General features: G+C 49.1%; 1 protein-coding gene, 1 long non-coding RNA gene and 1 pseudogene across 9 annotated transcripts in view; 2 read left to right on the top strand and 1 right to left on the bottom strand.

The window, feature by feature from the left end:
- LOC144337154 (uncharacterized) overlaps positions 1-12,877 on the bottom strand; it is a 40,809-nt gene that overhangs the window by 25,785 nt on the left and 2,147 nt on the right. The window lies entirely within an intron of this gene.
- LOC144337156 (uncharacterized) lies at positions 1,594-12,266 on the top strand. Its single transcript, XR_013409830.1, has 3 exons — positions 1,594-3,829; positions 4,462-4,779; positions 11,156-12,266. It is a non-coding gene; the product is annotated as an uncharacterized LOC144337156 (long non-coding RNA).
- LOC714250 (ATP synthase F(0) complex subunit g, mitochondrial pseudogene) lies at positions 8,540-10,666 on the top strand (annotated as a pseudogene). Its single transcript, XR_013409099.1, has 2 exons — positions 8,540-8,545; positions 9,616-10,666. The product of XR_013409099.1 is annotated as an ATP synthase F(0) complex subunit g, mitochondrial pseudogene (transcript).

Genomic DNA, 12,877 nt, shown 5'->3' with positions numbered 1-12,877 from the left:
CATGGGGATTGCTGTAGACTGCTGTTCCAATACCCATGTGGTCATGATGCAAAATCCCTATTTATTTATTTCTCTATTATTATTATTATTATTATTATTATTATTTTGAGAGGCAGTTTCACTCTTCCACCTGCCCAGGCTGGAGTGCAGTGGCACGATATCAGCTCATCACAACCTCTGCCCCCCAGGTTTAAGTGCTTCTCCCGCCTGAGCCTCTCAAGTAGCTGGAATTATAGATGCCCGCCACCATGCCTGGCTAATTTTTTTTTTTTTAGATGAAGTCTCGCTCTTGTCCCCTAGGCTGGAGTGCAATGGGGCAATCTCAGCTCACTGCAACCTCCACCTCCTGGGTTCAAGTGATTCTCCTGCCTCAGCCTCCCGAGTAGCTGGGATTACAGGTGTGCGCCACCACGCCTCTAATTTTTGTATCTGAAGTAGAGACGGGGTTTCACCATGTTGACCAGGCTGGTCTCAAACTCCTGACCTCAGGTGATCCACCCGCCTCAGCCTCCCAAAGTGCTGGGATTACAGGCGCAGGCCACCTGTCTCTACTAAAAACACAAAATTAGCCGGGTGTGGTGGAGCATGCCTGTAATCCCAGCTACTTGGGAGGCTAAGGCAGGAGAATCCCTTGAACACGGGAGGCAGAGGTTGTGGGAAGGCAAGATCACACCATTGCATTCCAGCCTGGGCAACAAGAGCAAAACTCTGTCAGAAAGAGAAAGAGAGAGAGAGAGAGAGAGAGAGAGAGAGAGAGAAAATAGAGCCCAGCACTACAGCAAAAAAAAAAAAAAAACACCCCACAGGGACCATAGATATGTGCCCCTCATATTCATGTGTAGGGAAAAACCAGTCCTGCAAAATTAAGGCTTTCAATCCCCTCAGCAGTAGCTGAAGCCAGTTTGCAGCTTTTCCAGTATGTGTAGAATCAGCTTCATGAAGGCTCCGTGGAGACCCCAGCATCAGCCGGCAGCAACACCTCCCCAGGGATCTGGACCCCAGCGCCCCCATCACCACATTCCCCTCCTTTGAGCTTCTCTCAAAGACTAAACCCAACCTCTTCCCTTTGTTCGCAAAGCTCTAGGAATGGATGCTGTTCCCTGCAGTTCCTACCAACATGACATCTTAGGGTTCTTTTGTGCTTTTTTACTCCTTCAATATCTCAGAAACATTTTTAACCTTAACTTCCCTCTGTTAAAACAAGTGGTGTCTTCGCAGTTCCTCAGAAGGTCAAATAGTGTTACCATATGACCCAGCAATTCCACTTCTGGGTATACAACCAAGAGAAATGAAAACAAACATCCACACAAAAACGTCTACATGAACATCCATAGCAGCATTATTCATAATAGCCAAAAAGCAAAAGCAAGCCAAATGCTGATCAAAGACTACATGAATAAATAAAATGGGTCATATCCATACAATGGAATATTATTTGCTCATAAAAATGAAGTTCTGGCTGGGCGCGGTGGCTCACGCTTGTAATCCCAGCAATTTGGGAGGCTGAGGCGGGTGGAGCACCTGAGGTCGAGAGTTCAAGACTAGCCTAACCAACATGGAGAAATCCCATCTCTACTAAAAATACAAAATTAGCCGGGCGTGGTGGCCCATGCCTGTAATCACAGCTATTTGGGAGGCTGAGGGAGGAGAATCACTTGAACCGGGAGGCGGAGGCTGCGGTGTGCCAAGATCGAGCCATGGGCAACAAGAGTGAAACCCTGTCTCAGAAAAAAAAAAAAAAAAATGAAGTTCTGACATGTTAAAACATGGGTGAACCTCGAAAACATTATGCTCTGAGAGAAGCCAGACATAAAAGGCCACATACAGTGTGATTCCATTTAATGAAATGTCTAGAATAAGCAAATCCATAGACACACAAAGCAGATTAGTGATTGCCGGGAGCTTAGAGGAGGGGGCTGATGGGTGACTACTAATGGGCATGAGGTTTCTTTTGGTTGTAATTAAATTCTGGTATTAAACGGTGGTGATGGTTGTACAACCTTGTGAATATACTAAAAATCCCTGAATTGTATACTTTTTTGGTATGTCAACTATAACTTGGTAAAGGTGTACTTTTTAAATAAGTGACATAGTTTCTACCTCCTGACAGAGAATCAAGTAGGCAGAAGACACTGCACAGTCATGCATGAGCAATCGAGTGAACAGAGGAACAAATGCGGATGGCGGCTGTAACCAACCTTCTCTCCTATCTTGTAGTTGTCACCCCCTCGCAAGCACAAATGCGTACACACATGTGTGGAACCCAAGCTTACAGTGAGGATGTTAGGCACTGGAAACTACAAAGCTGCTTCCTGCCAGGCCAGGCTCCTTGCTCACCTCCTCCTCCCCCCACCTCCTACAGGGAAAGGATACCTACACTGTGACTGATGGTCTCGTGGTCCATTTCTCCAACCAGACTAGGCTCCATGAATGCAAGTGTCTTTCCCTGCTGGACCAATAGGGCCTGGCATATGGCAGGCACTTGGTGACCTTGCGGGGAAGGAAAGAAGGATGGGAAAGGAAGCCTGGTCTACCCTGAGAGAGGGGGTCACATCAACCTCAAGCTCATGCCTCTGGGGGGCTCAGAGGCTGCAGAAGTCTCCAAATGTGTCACAGCTTCTAGGTCCTCCTCCCCAAGACAGGGATATTGAGGGCCCAGGCAGACTGAGGGAGGCACTCAGGGCCCAGGGTCATGAGCTGTGACCCCTCATAGATTCCCTTACCCCTCAGGCCAACCCCTGGACCCCTGTGGCTCACCAGTCTTCAACATCTGGGTGAAGTCCTCCACCAGCGCCATAGCCTCCTCACTGCTCTCAGGGCACTGGGACTCCACCCAGACCCAGATGGCAGGTGGCAGGACACCCAGGAACTGCTCCAGTACCAGCAGCCCCTCCTTGGAGAGCACCTCAGGACACAGCCACTGGTGGCACAGCTCATGCAGCTGGGCCAGGGCCTCTCAAGGGCTCACTGCTCCTCATAGCGGAAGCTATGGAAGTGCTGCCAGGGGTCCCTGCTAAGCCCAGGTGGCAGGGTCGGGGACTAAGGATTGAAGAGGGGTGCAGGATTCAGTGGGGGAGCCTCATCCTCCTCCATCTTGATAATCATGACCTCTTCCTGTTCTAGGGATGCTGGGTTAGCCACCATGGCAGGGCAGGAAGCCAGCCTCCCTGGCCTTCGCTCAGGCCACACACACCATCTGCCTGAGACTCATACCCATCCAGTCAGGGCCATGGACCACTCACAACCCTCCACCCACCGACACCCTGCAAGGCCACCTGTTGTGGGGGAAACTCTCCCTACAAAGGCTTCCCTGGCTCTTCCACATCCTAACCAGCTGGCAAACCGGGCAGGGAGCACCTACAGCCTGAACTTCCCCATCTTTGCCCTCAAGAGGATGACTGGCACTGGGAATCTGGACAAGAGGAAGAAGAGCACCCATGTTCAGGCCAGACTGGGTTAAATGGCACGAAGGGCTGTCACCAGTCCCAGGCAAGGAAGGCTGCCCCTAGGGACAGGAGAACAGCAGAAGACCAGTGCCCAGGGAGCATTTGAGCAAGTGAAGGACGCAGTCTGAGGGACACAAGGAAGAGGGATGTGGGGGACAGACTGGAGGGCAAGACAGTGGCTGGAGCAGCTTCAGTACAGGCAGCACTGGGATCCAACAGGTGGCTCCTCCACTGGAAGGCCTTCCTTCCCCATGGCAGACACCTACAGAGCCTGAGAAGCTCACTTCCAGTAGCCACGACCCAGATGGCAGCGAGAGATGTCTACACCATAATGCTGAACAAAATAGTATGCTGGAGCTGGCTGGGCGCGGTGGCTCAAGCCTGTAATCCCAGCACTTTGGGAGGCCGAGACGGGCGGATCACGAGGTCAGGAGATCGAGACCATCCTGGCTGACACGGTGAAACCCCGTCTGTACTAAAAAATACAAAAAAACTAGCCGGGCGAGGTGGCGGCGCCTGTAGTCCCAGCTACTCGGGAGGCTGAGGCAGGAGAATGGCGTGAACCCAGGAGGCGGAGCTTGCAGTGAACTGAGATCCGGCCACTGCACTCCAGCCTGGGCGGCAGAGCGAGACTCCGTCTCAAAAAAAAAAAAGTATGCTGGAGCCCTCTTCACCCACCATAATTCCACTAATGTTACAATTTCAAGACATTTTTTTTTTTTTTTTTTTGAGACGGAGTCTTGCTCTGTTGCCCAGGCTGGAGTGCAGTGGCCGGATCTCAGCTCACTGCAAGCTCCGCCTCCCGGGTTCACGCCATTCTCCTGCCTCAGCCTCCCGAGTAGCTGGGACTACAGGTGCCGCCACCTCGCCCAGCTAGTTTTTTGTATTTTTTAGTAGAGACGGGGTTTCACCGTGTTAGCCAGGATGGTCTCGATCTCCTGACCTCGTGATCCGCCCGTCTCGGCCTCCCAAAGTGCTGGGATTACAGGCTTGAGCCACCGCGCCTGGCCTCAAGACATTATTTTTACCTATGTTCAGAAAAGTGTCTTAAAAAACAAATGCCAGGCTGACAATTCTGGGGAAAGGATTAGAAGAGGTTGCCCATTTTTTCCTTTATAAATTTATATATACCATCCGAATTTTCTTTGCAATAGCCATTTGTTATCACTGAAACTTGAAAAAACAAGCCAGACACAGTGGCTCATGCCTATAATACCAGCACTTCGGGGAGCTGAGGCGGGAGGACTGCTTGAGCCACAAGTTCAAAACCAGCTTGGGCAACATTGGGAGACATGTCTCTATAAATATAAAAAATCAGCTGAGGCCGGGCGCGGTGGCTCAAACCTGTAATTCCAGCACTTTGGGAGGCCAAGGCGGGCGGATCACAAGGTCAAGAGATCGAGACCATCCTGGCTAACACGGTGAAACCCCGTCTCTACTAAAAAAAATACAAAAACTAGCCGGACGTGGTGGTGGGCGCCTGTAGTCCCAGCTACTCAGGAGGCTGAGGCAGGAGAATGGCGTGAACCCGGGGGGCGGAGCTTGCAGTGAGCCAAGCTCGCGCCACTGCACTCCAGCCTGGGGCACAGAGCAAGACTCCGTCTCAAAAAAAAAAAAAAAAAAAAAAATCAGCTGAGTGCAGTGGCACACACCTGTTGTCCCAGCTACTTGGGAGGTTGAGATTAGAAGATCACTTGAGCCCCAGATATCAAGGCTGTAGTGAGCTATGATGTCACCACTTGCATTCCAGCCTGGGCAGCAGAGCGAGACCCTGTCTCAAAAAAAAAAAGAAAGGAGAAGAAAAAAAAGAAACTTCAAAAAAAATTTTTTTAATTGTTTCAATGTCAATCTTTTCCCTTTTCTTTCTTTCTTTCTTTTTTTTTTTCAGACAGTCTCTGGCTCTGTTCCCCAGGCCAGAGTGCAGTGGCCACATGACTCACTGCAGCCTCAAACTCCTGGGCTCAAGTGATCCTCCCGCCTCACCCTCTCAAGTAGCTGGGACTACAGGTGCGCAACACCACACCCAGCTAAGTTATTCTGTAGAGATGAGATCTCACTATGTTGCCCAGCCAGCCTCCCACACCCAGTCACCAATGACTTTTTTTTTTTTTTTTGAGACGGAGTCTTGCTCTGTCACCAGGCTGGAGTGCAGTGGCATGACCTCGGCTCACTGCAACCTCCACCTCCCGAGTTCAAGCGATTCTCCTGCCTTAGCCTCCTAAGCAGCTGGGATTACAGGTGTGCTCCACCACACCCAGCTAATTTCTGTATTTTTAGTTGAGACTAGGTTTCACCATGTTGGCCAGGATGGTCTCAATCTCCTGACCTCATGATCCACCTGCCTTGACCTCCCAAACTGCTGGGATGACAGGCATGAGCCACCACACCCGGCCCCCAATGACTTTTTCTTGAGATGGAGTCTCGCTCTGTCACCCAGGCTGGAGTGCAGTGGCCCAATCTCGGCTCACTGCAAGCTCCGCCTCCCGGGTCCACACCATTCTCCTGCCTCAGCCTCCCAAGTAGCTGGGACTACAGGTGCCCGCCTCCACGCCCAGCTAATTTTTTGTATTTTTAGTAGAGACAGGGTTTCACCATGTTAGCCAGGATGGTCTCGATTTCCTGACCTTGTGATCCGCACACCTTGGCCTCCCAAAGTGCTGGGATTACAGGCATGAGCCACTGTACCCGGCCTACTTCAATATTTTTCATCTGCCTCTTCTTACACGTTGGCCGAGGCTTATACTATGTGTGATTTATATTTCTAGAAACCTGAAACATTGGCATTATCCTCCTACTCACAACTATAGCAACAGTACTCATAGGTTACATGCTCCAAATATCATCCTGAGGCACTTCAGTAATTACAAATCTACCATCAGCCATCCCATATATTGGAACTGCCTTTGAACAATGAATCCAAGGCGGATTCTCAGTTGACAGAGCCCCCCGTTACACGATTTTTTGCCTCCCATTTCACCTTACCCTTCGTCATTATAGCTCTAGCAACTGTTCACGTCCTATTCTTTTTTTTTTTTTTCTTTTTTTTTTTTTTGAGACGGAGTCTCACTCTGTCACCCAGGCTGGAACGCCGTGGCGCGATCTCGGCTCACTGCAAGCTCCGCCTCCCGGGTTCACGCCATTCTCCCGCCTCAGCCTCCGAGTAGCTGGGACTACAGGCGCCCGCCACCGCGCCCGGCTAGTTTTTTTGTATTTTTAGTAGAGACAGGGTTTCACCATGTTAGCCAGGATGGTCTCAATCTCCTGACCTCGTGATCCACCCACCTCAGCCTCCCAAAGTGCTGGGATTACAGGCTTGAGCCACCGCGCCCGGCCTCACGTCCTATTCTTACATGAAACAGGATCTAACGACCCTTCAGGGGTTTCATCAGACCCCAACAAAATCACTTTCCACCCCTACCACACAACCAACGATATTCTAGGTTTAATTTTTCTCCTCCTCCTTCTAATAACTCTAGTACTATTTTCGCCTGACCTCCTGAGTGACCCAGATAATTACACTTTAGCCAACCCCCTCAATACCCCACCCCATATTAAGCCAGAGCGATACTTTTTGTTTGCATATGCAATCTTATGATCCATCCCTAACGAACTAGGAGGCGTACTGGCCCTTATATTCTCCATTCTCATTCCTGCAGTTATTCCCGTACTTAACACGTCTAAACAACAAAGCATAATATTCCAGCCATTAAGTCAATGGCTATTCTGAATCTTAGTGGCTGACCTGCTCCCACTCACATAAATTGGAGGACAGCCAGTCAAATATCCTTTTATTGCCATCGGACAGACAGCATCCACCATGTACTTGTCTACCTTCCTCACCCTTACACCACTCGCTACCCTAACTGAAAATAAACTACTTAAATGAAAATGTCCTTGTAGTATAATTCAAGACTCTGGTCTTGTAAACCAGAAATGGAGAATCTCCTCCCCCAGGACAACTCAAAGCATTCCCCCCTCACCTACCTTCACCAAAGGGCAGGACCAAAAACACTAATTAGGGCTGAATAAGTAGCTCCTGTGTAAATCACAAACTCAATCTTGGCTGGGTACGGTGGCTCACACCTGTATTCCCAGCCCTTTGGGAGGCCGAGGTGGGTGGATGATGAGGTCAGGAGTTCAAGACCAGCCTGGCCAAGATGGTGAAACTGCCACTTATCTCTTTCTTGATCATTCCTATCCCATTCAGCCTGCGATATTTCCTTGTTTTTATCTTAACAAGGCTATCTAATTTTATCTTATTATTTAAAGACCTTGAAGGCCGTGTCCAGCAAAGTGGGGAATGGAATTTGTGGTTCTTGGTCTAGTGTTTGCAGTTTGTGTCTAATATCTGAAGAAGCCTGGCTAATAAAATGAAAAGTCAAAATGCTTAGGCCTTTTCAGCTCTTAGGGTCCATAACAGTATATTTTCTCATGGCTTCCGCCAACCTGGAGTAATATAGAGCTGGGTTTTCATTTGCCCCCTGTGTTACTTCTCTTAGTTTGGCATAGTTGACTGGTTTTATGGCAGTCTTCTTCATGCCTTCAATTAAACAAGTAATCATATGATTACAGCATTCCCTACTAGTGTTTCCCTCTTGGTAGCTCCATCTAGGATCAACATCAGGAACTGCCGTTCTCCCCAGGCCAGACTCCTGAGGGTTCTGGGCATGAACGTCGTCTGCCCATCATTGAGCTAGAGATCCGAGGTAGGACTTTTCCTCATGAGTACAACAGATGGTAAAGATCATATAAATGTCCTGCCAAGTGCTATTAAATAAAATGGTAAGTCCTCTCCATCTTTTTATGCAACAGGAAGGGTCTTGGCTAAAGGAGACAACCTTAGCTTCTAGCTGAGACAGGTCAGACACTGGGAAAGGAACACGGACTCTGATGGTTCCTACATCCCCATTTGCCATGTCTCAGAGCAGCAGAACCTTGTCTGGAGCTCAAGTGGGATCATAAGTGACCCACAACCTAGTATGTGAATGGGGACAAGGGTCCCTGAAAAGGAGGCGGAACTGGAAAATGACATCCAAGGTTGAGATGACAAGGAGGTGAGGGACAAGGAACAGATGGAGTAGGTACAGTTGAACATGAAGGTGACATGCACGGGGGTGGCCTCTTGGCTGGGTGCAGTGGCTCATGCCTATAATCCCAGCATTTTGGGAGGCTGGTTGGGGAAAGCAGAAGAGGATAAAGGAATGGTTATCTAGAATGTCAGAAGAGTCAGTGGGGCGAGATAATTTAGCCAAGCACATTCGACAGATTTGGCAGGGATTGGGATCCAGAGAGACAGTCATGAAATCCTGGACATAAAGAACTTCGGACCATTTACAGAAGTTACGACAGAAAAGGTCGAGCTGTAAAACAGTACTGGGGGCAAGGGTCTCATTCAGAGGCCTGAATTTCTGACCCAGAAGTTTGTAAAGCAGGAAAGACACATTGCATAGGAAAATTAAGCATTTAAGCATTTCTTTTTGAGACTTTGGGGGTCAAATTTGTTCCAGTATTTTATTTTTTATCTTATTTTATCTTATTTTTTAGATGGAGTCTCGCTCTGTCGCCCAGGCTGGAGTGCAGTGACACGATCTCACCTCACTGCAACCTCCACCTCCTGGGTTCAAGCGATTCTCCTGCTTCAGCCTCCCAAGTAGCTGCGACTAAAGGCACCCGCCACCATGCCCAGCTAATTTCGTTTTGTTTTGTTTTGTTTTAGTAGAAATGGGGTTTCACTGTGTTAGCCAGGATGGTCTCGATCTCCTGACCTCATGATCTGCCCACCTTAGCCTCCCAAAGTGCTGGGATTACAGGTGTGAGCCACCACACCCGGTCCTCCAATGTTTTTGAATGCAGCCCAGAGGTGAGTCTGAGGGACTAGACAGGGTCTGTCCAATTGTGTGACAGGGAAACCAAGTTGCTTGGGGCTAGTTAAGCCACATTTTCACTTGGGGCATCCTACCACGAAAAGTACTCTACTCACATCTGCTAAAGGACCCTGAGGTGCATTTTTCTAAAGGGGCGTCCTGCCTATTAGAAAAAACCTCCCAGATGGCGCCATTGCACTCCAGCCTGGGTGACAGAGTAAGACGCTGTGTCTAAATAAATAAATAAAATAGAAAAAAGAAAAAACCTCTACCGGCCGTTCGGGGCGACGGAATTTTCATCCCAGAGCCATGGCCAATTTGTCCGTAACCTTGTGGAGAAGACCCCAGCGCTGGCGGACGCTGTTGTGACTTACTCGAAGCCTCAATTGGCCACATTTTGGTACTACGCCAAGGTTGAGCTGGTTCCTCCCACCCCTGCTGAGATCCCTACAGCTGTTCAGAGCCTGAAGAAAATAGTCATTAGTGCTCAGACTGGTAGCTTCAAACAGCTCATAGTTAAGGAAGCTGTGCTGAATGGTTTGGTGGCCACTGAGGTGTTGATGTGGTTTTATGTTGGAGAGATCATAGGCAAGTGTGGCATCATTGACTATGATGTTTGAAGACCAATCTTTAACATCTGATTATATTTGATTTATTATTTGAGTGTTGTTGGACCATGTGTGATCAGAGTGCTATCTGAATAAAATAAGAAAATACAACAACAACAAAAAATAAAAAACCTCCCAGAGCTAGGATGACCCTGGGATGACCACTAGGGTGGGCAGTCCCAGGTCAGTCCAGGCACGAATTAACTGCGTGCTTGGCCCAGGGTCTGATGGGAAGAGGTTGAGGGAAGACTCACCGTTGCGGTGCTGTTTGGGATCACCTGGATTAAAACATCTGGAGCAGGACGGCCAGCTCTTCACAGGAGAATTTAGAGTGAGAAGGTCTAAGTCACTCAAAACATGTGTGGATTTGCCCTAGATGAGCTGTCACTGCTACCTGCACCACACATAAAGTTCTGGAACTCTTGACCAGAGAAGGATAGGAGAGAGTCTTTCTCCCTTCCAGGCAAGGCAGCCAGCTCTGTTGACCCCCTGGCGTTCAAGCAACACCATGGAGCAGCCCTGGCCAGATGCCATTAATTACCAGAGGGCTACTGGGAGCTGGTTGCTGGAAGGCTGAAAAAGGAAAGTGAATTTAGGTCCCTCTCCAGAGCAGGTAGTGGTGGTTAGGTACCTCTGAATGGGCACCTTTCAGTTTCTCTCTTTTTTTTTTTTTTTTTTTTGAGATGGACTTTTGCTCTTGTTGCCCAGGATGGAGTACGATGGTGAGATCTCGGCTCACTACAATCTCCGCCTCCCGGGTTCAAGTGATTCTCCTGCCTCAGCCTCCTGAGTAGCTGGGATTACAGGCATGCACCACCATGCCAGGCTAATTTTGTATTTTTAGTAAAGACGGGGTTTCTTCATGTTGGTCAGGTTGGTCTCGAACTCCTGACCTCAGGTGATCTGCCTGCCTCAGCCTCCCAGGACACCTTTCAGTTTCACCAGAGTGTATCCCTGGCCAGAGACCTTCAGTTGTCTCCACACACTTACACACTGTCCACCAGGGATCTCGAGTAGGAAGGGAGAGGGGGGAGAGTCTCCTGTAGGGAGAGTCCCTATGTGGGCCACCAAAATGTCGTGGTCAATGGCTGCCTGAGGCCTTGGCATGCAGGTGGTAAAAGAATCTTCCAAGACAGTAATGAGTTTAGAAAGGCAGATGTATTAGAGAAAATGGAAAGAAAATGTTGCAAGGGAGCTACAGGCAAGACAGAAGAGGGAAGCCTGGGGCCGGGCGCAGTGGCTCATGGCTGTAATCCCAGCACTTTGGGAGACCAAGGCGGGCAGATCACGAGGTCAGGAGATTGAGACCATCCTGGCTAACACAGTGAAACCCGGTCTCTACTAAAAATCCAAAAAAATTTGCCGAGCGTGGTAGCGGGGGCCTGTAGTCCCAGCTACTCAGGAGGCTGAGGCAGGAGAAAGGCGTGAACCCAGGAGGTGGTGCTTGCAGTGAGCCAAGATTGCGCCACTGCACTCAAGCCTGGGCAACAGAGTGAGACTACGTCTCAAAAAAAAAAAAAGAAGAAGAAGAGGGAAGCCGGTCTGCCAAGAAGCAAGAGGGAAGTTTTACAAGGTCATGCTGCTCAGGTTCAGTGCTTGCAGACATGATGCTTGTGTGCAAGTGAGCCATTTGCAGCTGACCCCATTTCTCAGGACATTTGCTCCTGTTTACCCATTTCTGTTCCTGCCAGTTAAGCCCATTTTTCCATGTTCTCTTAACTCCTTAGGGCTCCACAGGAATCTCTTAAAACCACAAGAGGAAGCCAAGAGAATCAAAAGATCCTGAGCCACCTCCCAGGCAGGATGAGGTGAACTACCCATCTCCACACTTCTCACTTGGAGACAGCAAATGTCAGTGTGGGAAGCTGAATAAGGTCACCTAAACATGTCCATATCATAATCCCAGGAAACGAGGAGTAAATTACCTTACATGGCAAAAGGAACTTTGTAAATTAATCTCAAGATAAGGAGATTATCCTGAGTTATTCCAGTGGCCCCGAAATATAATCACAGGGGTACTTATAAGAGGAGGCAGAGGGGTCAGGCGTGGTGGCTCACACCTGTTATCCCAGCACTTTGGGAGGCTGAGGCGGGCAGATCATGAGGTCAGGAGTTCGAGACCAGCCTGACCAACATGGTGAAACCCCATCTCTACTAAAATTACAAAAATTAGCCAGGCGTGGTGGCACGTGCCTGTAATCCCAGCTACTCAGGAGGCTGAGGCAGGAGAATCGCTTGAAGTCGGGAGACAGAGGTTGCAGTGAGCCAAGATCATGCCACTGCACTCCAGCCTCGGGGACAGAGCAAGACTCCATCTCGAAAAAAAAAAAGAAAAGAAAAAAAAAAGGCAGAGGAAGAGTTGACTTAGGAGAAGGCTGTGTGATCACTGAAACCCAGAACTTCCAAAAGAAACCAGCCTTGCTGATACCTTGATTTTAGCCTAGTAAAACCGAATTCAGACTCTGACCTTTAGGACTCTAAGATAATAAGTTTATGTTGCTTCATACCACTAAGTTCGTAGTAATATTACAACAGTAATAAGAAACTAACACAGGCCGGGCGTGGTGGCTCAAGCCTGTAATCCCAGCACTTTGGGAGGCCGAAACGGGTGGATCACGAGGTCAGGAGATCGAGACCATCCTGGCTAACATGGTGAAACCCCGTCTCTACTAAAAAATACAAAAAACTAGCCGGGCGAGGTGGCGGGCGCCTGTACTCCCAGTTACTCAGGAGGCTGAGGCGGGAGAATGGCGTTAACCCGGGAGGCGGAGCTTGCTGTGAGCTGAGATCCGGCCACTGCACTCCAGCCTGGGCGACAGAGCAAGACTCCGTCTCAAAAAAAAAAAAAAAGAAAGAAACTAACACAGAAGAGAGCTTCCCTAGTTGGTACCACCACCATGGAGTACCCAAGGATAGAAGGGGATGATGGTTCTCCATACCAGATCAAGAATGATTCAGT

This window comes from Macaca mulatta, chromosome 19 (assembly GCF_049350105.2).
Source record: "Macaca mulatta isolate MMU2019108-1 chromosome 19, T2T-MMU8v2.0, whole genome shotgun sequence".
NCBI lineage: Eukaryota > Metazoa > Chordata > Mammalia > Primates > Cercopithecidae > Macaca > Macaca mulatta.
This window is presented reverse-complemented; position numbering and strand designations above follow the sequence as displayed.